The sequence below is a fragment of the Anguilla anguilla genome, chromosome 17 (assembly GCF_013347855.1).
Source record: "Anguilla anguilla isolate fAngAng1 chromosome 17, fAngAng1.pri, whole genome shotgun sequence".
Lineage (NCBI taxonomy): Eukaryota > Metazoa > Chordata > Actinopteri > Anguilliformes > Anguillidae > Anguilla > Anguilla anguilla.
In genome coordinates this window covers 25,868,366-25,876,118 of record NC_049217.1, presented here as the reverse complement: position 1 = coordinate 25,876,118, position 7,753 = coordinate 25,868,366, and the positions used below count along the sequence as shown (strand labels likewise).

At 42.3% G+C, this 7,753-nt stretch overlaps 1 long non-coding RNA gene across 1 annotated transcript in view; it reads left to right on the top strand.

Annotated features, from left to right (window-relative positions):
- LOC118216100 overlaps positions 1-7,453 on the top strand; it is a 15,700-nt gene extending 8,247 nt beyond the window's left edge. Inside the window, exons 2-3 of the long non-coding RNA XR_004762965.1 lie at positions 1,371-1,462; positions 7,368-7,453. This is a non-coding gene — a long non-coding RNA (uncharacterized LOC118216100). The remainder of the gene's footprint in view (positions 1-1,370; positions 1,463-7,367) is intronic.
- The last annotated feature ends 300 nt before the right edge of the window (positions 7,454-7,753 follow it).

Genomic DNA, 7,753 nt, shown 5'->3' with positions numbered 1-7,753 from the left:
TATATATATGTATGAGAAACTACTTGTGTTGAGTCACTCAAATATCACTTTTAAATGTCAAACCCTCACTCTACCATTCTGTTCTACAGTACAGTTGCCCCGAACGAGAATGAAATGTTTACAACAGGCTGGACAACAACCACGTGATGTGCTGTAAGACTTCATGACTTCATGAGGCGGACCCGTGTCGTAATGCTGCTCTGAATCACGGACTTGCTATTTTCAAGAAGAGAACAATCACTGTTCCCTCAGGGAGAGTGCACTTCCCGTTTCAGCAAGAAAATCCAAATGTCACAGCAAAAGCCACAGCGTGTTGCGTTGTGTGCAGTTTCAACTCCCTCTCTGGATAAGAGCACCTTATGGATGGCAGCGATGTGACGTAATGTCTTTGTGTGTGAGAGCGTGTATATTTGTGTGCGTACGTGTGTGTGTGTTCATGTGCGTGTATGAAAATGTATATGTATGCAAGCATGGTTATCTGTCTGTTACGATTATCTGGTGTGTGTGTGTGTGTGTGTGTTTGTGTGTAGATGGGAAAGCAAAATATATGTGTTTATGAAAGTATGCAAGTGTTGCTTTGTTGTATTTATATGGGTGTACACGTGAATGTGTGTGTGTATGTGCATGTGTGCATATGACATGTCAGGATGTCTTGTATTCAGGGGATAATCCTACCCAGTGATGTCACATTAAAGACCTCTCTCCCGTAAACTCCCGAAATGTACACAGAATGGCAGAAGGTCACCTTCTCTCTGCAGAACTGAGAAAGGGCTTCACAACAAACTCCGACAGACAGGGCGCTGCTTCTTCCTCATTCGCAATGCCGTCATCGAGTCAGCACGCCTACGTTAAAAAAAAACACAATGTAATCATCACAGCATGCAAAAACAAAACAAACAAAAAAAAAAAACCAAAAACCGCACACACGACTGCACCTGCTTCTACGGGTTCATTTACACATCACCTTATAAGGCGTTGATGCCCCTCATGGAACTATCTAGAATAGTTTTGAACCACTTCCCCCCCCCCCCCCCCCGTTTTCATAGACAGTGGGTAAGCCATCAAGGCTCACACTTCATTCCTGAACTTTTATAAGATAAAAATCCTGAAGAAAATGTCCTGTTTGTTGTCCCCCGCACAAGATGAAATGAGATCTACATCTACTACTACTATCTACTACAACCTGTGGAACTCAGTCCTTCATTACCTCTACTAAAACCCTTTTGGAGAGAGTTAAACAGCAGATCACTCGAACTCTGAGACCCTCTCCAGTGACGCCCATTTGGATGACGATAAGTGCTTATGAAAAAGACATGCTTACAAATCCTGAGTATTCGACACTGTAACATAGCAAGATATTTTTTTTACAGGGCTGGAAACCCAGCAGCACCCAGGAGAGGGCCAACCGTGCTACTGGAGAGAGTCGTGGAGAGGTGACCATGAGAAGTGATCACAATGAAGGGTAAGATCAAGACGAGCACCACGGTGACATCACGGTGACATAATTTCCTTTACAGAGGCCTACAGGTGACGTAAATGCCGCATACAGCTGTTAACTTAAAAAGCAGACCAAGAACAGGGCGCTGAAGAAGAGGAAGTTGGAGAAGGTGATCTAATTACGTAGTCAACATTTATATTTCGCAACCGATTTCAATGAGTCATTTTTATATTTTATACGGGGGGCTGCGGTTTTTCTATGAAAAGCGCTATAATGGTTCCATTTCTCAACTGATTTCTGAGAAAAAAAAGTTTTGAAAAAAAAGTTTTTTTTTTTCTACTCCACATAGATCATAAACCGTTGAATATAAAAATGACTCATTGATATCAGTTGAGAAATGTAAACATCATAGTGCTTTTTATCCAGAAAAACCGCAGCGCCCCGTTTACTTGTATGTGTTTACAGGCCGGTCTTGCCTGGTCCAATATGGCGGCGACGTTGATGTACGATCCAGCGGCCAATGCGGCGTCTGTGTATATATGTCTATAGTTCTTCATGCACTGTGCTCTGAACACAAACAGCCTGAATGTGCAGCCAGGAGCATCCCCTGGTGGCCGGTATTAAGTATGACAGGCGGACAGGCTGCTGTTCAAGCTGGGAAACCAGGGCAAGGGTTGTTTGCCTATGATACAATGCATTTACATGGAGCTACTATTCTTTTTTTTATTTTTATTTTTGGTCTGGTTCCAGTAAGTACATGCAGTGTTTCACTGTGTGTCTCAGTCCTATATGAGTAATCTCCTGCTAGAATACCTTGGACTGACCGGTCTCGACATCACTGCTATATCTGGAAAAAAATCAATGAAAACACAGATAAACCAAAAATGCCTCAGTGCTGCTTTTTGAAATAGATTCTGTAAATATATTGCTTTCTTTTATATATGTTAAATGCTGTGATGCATCTATCATTTATTCTCTTTATAATTTTACAGAATGTAAATATAATAGCTACACACACGCACACGCATACACATTGCTGGGCCTTCAGAAGTTTCAGTATTACAGTTTTGTACGATTGCTTAAGTACGATTTTGAAAACAGGGCTCATTTTGTCAAAACACTACACACAATTCACACAACCACACACACAAGTAGCAGAACACCTCAGATCTTTTGCACTTCATTCAAAACTATACAATAATTTATAAAAACCCAATTTTGTCACCGTATGGCACACACGTGGCTCATACGATCTGATTCTGTTTGAACCAGTTACACACTGCTATGCTCAATCTAAAACGCTTTTAACATTTCTAACTTTTCTAATGCTATAGTTTGGGTTTGATTTTTTCAGGGATATTGTTAGAGTACATGAATATATAGACCAAACACATCACACAAGACCAGTACTGCACACTGATGAAAATATTTATTTCTCTCCACATTGTAAAATCAGTCAATCATGCATTTCCAAAGGTTGCATTTTGCACTGAAAATCAGAACAGAACATATTCTAAATATAATATAGTACATAAACACAGCAAAAACATTTGTGGAGATAAAAAAGAAAGCATGAATGAAAAAAAAAAACCCTAAGCACCATCTCTTCACCTAGCTGGATCTGGCCATAGCACTTTGTTCACATCACAGGCTATGTCCTCTCTCACAAGACAGCGAGGGAAGAATCTTCTTGAATGGCGAATCCATCCTTGCACAGACCCTGCATCAATTTGGTCGCAGGCCCCCTCCATGGCTTGAATGAGGGGTATCCTGACATAGGACTGGAGATCGTAAACCTTCCACCGCCATGCCAAAAAAAACTCCTCAGCTGGGTTAAGGAAGGGAGAGTATGGTGGGAGGTATTGGAGTGAAAATTGTGGATGCTGATGAAACCAGTTTTGGACCAGGGCAGATCTGTGGAAAGATACATTGTCCCTCGATGACAATGTATCTCATCTGCTCTGCATCCATTTGGTCTTCTGCTGTGACGATGTTGTGCGGTCTGTCTAAAAATGTGAGTATGTGGGCCGTGTGGTAAGGGCCTAAGTTGGCATGGCGGTGGAGGACCCTATTCTGAGTGATTGCAGTGCACATTGTGCTGTTACCACCACGTTGGCCCGGGACATTCAAAATAGCTTTGTGGCCAATGATGTTTCTCCCTCTTCTTCTTACTCTTATCAGGTTAAACCCAGCCTCATCTTTGAAGATAAATTCACGCGGGATTGCATCAGCATCCGTTTGCAAAACTCTCTACAAAATAGAAAACATTGTGTAGTTCAATATAGGCCTGCTATAAATTTACATGTAAAAAGGTTCTGTGTGCAATGCACAATACTGAAGTGTACATTACTTACCTCCACATATTCACGCTGCAGGTCTTCTACTCTTTCAGAATTTCTTTCAGAATTTCTGTTGCCTTTTTATAGTGCTTACGCCTGATTGATGAGTTTACAATTAAGCACCCTAGTGTCTGTACACCTGACGGCCATGTTTGACCAATTGGTTCATAGATGTGGTATTTTGAAAGGCAGTGCCTTGAAATAGCAAAGACGTGACATCATATTAGATTTCTGTGTCTAATGTAGAGCAGTGTATTTAGTGTTTTGCAAAAAGTGTGAGGCTGAGAACGTGCTTATAGTTGTGCAGATCTGGGCTGAGGTTTTGCTCCTTGAGTGTCAGGTTTTACTAACTGTGTGTTATTTTTCATTTTAGTGTGTAAGCAATCGTAAAAAAACCTGTAAACTGGTGTTTGTCTCCATCTAGTGGCTTTTAGGAAGCCAGTTGGTTTATAATGTTGTTGTTGAAGTTACAACCAGCACTAAATAGAACAATATTAGGGCTGCCATTAATCCTGTAAAGAAGAACAACTATGGACAGGTTTTATATTCAGTATCTATATCTGTATATGACCAGCTGTGCATGTGACTGGCTTTATTAATATTGGAATTGACATTAGCCCCTGTGCTACCGTTAATAGAAGCTGTTACTTGGTGCTTTCTGAATGAGTTTTATTTGATTATTCTTTAAGAATAGATGTTAGCCTGCTTCATCCCTGTACAGTATTTGCTGTTTTGCCCTGCGCTTAACTGTAACTGTATGTGAGACTCGGAGAGCAGGCAAAGCTCATTTCCTTCATATTTTCTGTATTTTTACTGGGTCCGGTTTGGGCAGCACCTGTCAATCAATGGATGATAACATGACTCAATCACCTGCACAGAGCATTCAAAGCTAGTCCAGGGGAAGTGGGTCATTCCAGGACTGTGATAATAATAGCGTTATTCACTCGTGCGACGGTCATAGAAAAAATTTGCGCATAACTCATAGTAGGCGGCTGTCCTACATTTAAAAAGTGCTTGGCATAGGACTGCAATCTCCATCCACTGAAACAGCATAGGATTGTGTGTGTGTGTGTGTGTGTGTGTGTGTGCGTGCATGAATGTTTTTGTGTGCGTGTGTGTGCACGTGTGTTTTTAACATACTATACTTAAAACATTTCCTCGTAGTATTCCTGTATTTTGCGTTAATCTTTGCTGCATATGCAGCATCCTCTGCAATCTGTACCGTACAACAGGAAGCAGCCTTATTTGGGCATGGGGCTGTGACAGCGACAGGATGTGGGCTCTAGAGTATTTCTGCTCGATGTCTGGGTTACCGGGAGGAAGGCGGTGAACAGTGAGCCGCTGTATGAAAGCTAATTCTGGAAAGGTGCATCGGCTATGCATGCACCGCTTTCATCTCGAACAGGAAAATACCCCGCGGTGACATTAATAATGCATTCTGAGAGATGAGAAACAGTGTGACTAACTGACACACCGCACTAATGCGTAATGTCTGTGTGTGTGTGTTGTTCTTGGGTATGTGTGTGTGTGTGTGTGTGTGTATGTCTGTGTGAGTGTGTGTGTGTGTGTGCGTGCGTTTGTGTGTGTATGTGTATGTGTGTGTGTGCGTGTGTGTATGTGTGTGCGTATGTGTATGTGTATGTGTGTCTGTGTGTGTGTGTATGTGTGTATGTGTATGTGTATGTGTGTCTGTGTGTGTGTGTATGTGTGTATGTGTATGTGTATGTGTGTCTGTGTGTGTGTGTATGTGTGTATGTGTATGTGTATGTGTGTCTGTGTGTATGTGTATGTGTATGTGTGTCTGTGTGTGTGTGTATGTGTGTATGTGTATCTGTATGTGTGTCTGTGTGAGAGTGTGTGTGTATGTGTGTCTGTGTGTGTGTGTATGTGTGTATGTGTATCTGTATGTGTGTCTGTGTGAGAGTGTCTGTGTGAGAGTGTGTGTGTGTGTGTGTATGTGTGTGTGTGTGCTCGTAGGTGTGTCTGTGTGAGAGTGGGTGTGTGTTATTGCTAAAAGTGGACAATGCTAATGTTCCTCAGAAGTGAGCGTTTTTTTGACATATACGATGTTCTTCAGACCTGGCATATCAGAGCCATGCTTTGAATTTGTTATTTAATTTTCTGTACTCAGCCTTTCGATGTACAGCCTATTCATGATTTGCACTTTACACATTTATTATTATTATTATTATTATATAAAACCTAGTCAGAGCTTCAAATACCTGACATTATGTTGATATATGTAAATAGCATTTGATAACTATTAGTAAATGAATCAAGTCATTCGTACTACGCTATCGTACATATTTGTTAAATACTTTTACACCGCAGCGGCATGAGTTAAAGGGCTGCTCCTCTCGGCTGAATGACGACGTCGACCGCAGGCTCCACCACTCGTTTAAAAAAAAACGGTTTTTCCTCCACGCCGGGCTACGAGAGCCCTATCAGGTGTGACGTGTGTGGGCTGACCTGTGCCCCGTCGAATTGTTTCCACGCACGGCGACCGATGGCGATCAGCGTCGAGGCGACGCCCGTCCCTCACTGACGACTCGCGGCCTTGGTGTATTTTGGGAAGGGGCAGCGGCATCCTGCGACCGTGGGCTGCCCTGGCTGTGGACAGGGCTCAAACCTGTGCCCTCACACACTGTTAAAAAAAAATCCCTTCAAAATATCGCAGCAATGTTGCCTGTAAAAAACAAAACAAAACAAAAAAAAACATTTAATGAAGGGCAGAAACTGTATTAATCATGATATTTGCTAACTGGATAAATGCTGTTTCTTTATGGGGTGGCCATTAAATAACAAGTTATTACCATTTCTACAAACATTTTACTGTAAAAATACATCTTTTTTTCAGTGTAGCCTACAGGGTCCAGATTACACTCTTGGCGAATATCTTTACCAACTAGCCACTCAGGAGCCATCGAATTCCCCTCATTTTTTAAAAGCCCAATACCAGTGACCTTTACCACCTTGAAAACTGATCGTGAGTCATGAGGTACGTTGTCACGTTATCCGGAGCGCTCTCGGTAAGTCAGACAGAGCTTCTCACGCATACGTCGCAAGGCAGGATGTGACACGAAGCGCAGCTCGGCCTCCAGAACGACGGCTCAAACCACACACAGTCGAGAAGGAATCGCTGGGTCGCTGAACGCATGAAGCAGTCACGCAAATCAGCCCTGGTAAAACAGCCAGAGCTAAAGATGCCATCCCCATTGCAACCGCATGCATGGTGACTCATCTCCCTGCACAGTCACCTGTAGCCTTATTCTTAGCCCGTGCCAGTTCTTTGTAACTGCTGTTGCAAAGTTTGTACACTGACAGTACAGTTCTATTCAGCTCACTTACTCCGTCATTCCTTTGAATCTGTAAAGACTTAAAGCATATGCTATTTCTGTGAGACACAATCTCATAAGTATCATTACGTTACATTACGCTCAAAGGCAGTTAATCATTTTCTTTTCTGCATTTATTTTATTTTAGTCAAAATAATTTTTTTCTCTATAACAGACACATATAAAGTTCTTGCATATAGGCACTTTCCACTTATAAATGGAGAAGTTAAAACCCATCTCCTTTTCACTCTACAGTCCACCAGCTAATCTGCGCCGCAGAGCCACTGCTGCTCCACTGAGGGAGTCTTTGGAATTCAGGAGATGAAGATCCCTTAAAGATGGTGTGTATTACCTTCAGTGTGCCCCGCAGCGGTCTCCTCAACCGGGCCAATGAGTTGTGCATAAGAACGATTCCGTGCCCAGTTGCGAGCCCAAATGCATTTCCAATGGACATCTCAGTTGTTGTATGCGGTGATCCATCACCTTGTGATTCTCGACTGAAGGAAGAATGAGCTGAGCCTCCAGACAGAGGCCTAGGTCTTTTTCTGAACGGTAAAATACGTTCTGTGTCAAACGACCGGCTCTGATAAGAGTGAATTTCACAGTACATTTGAGCCCTTCCTGGACTCAAATGCAAATTC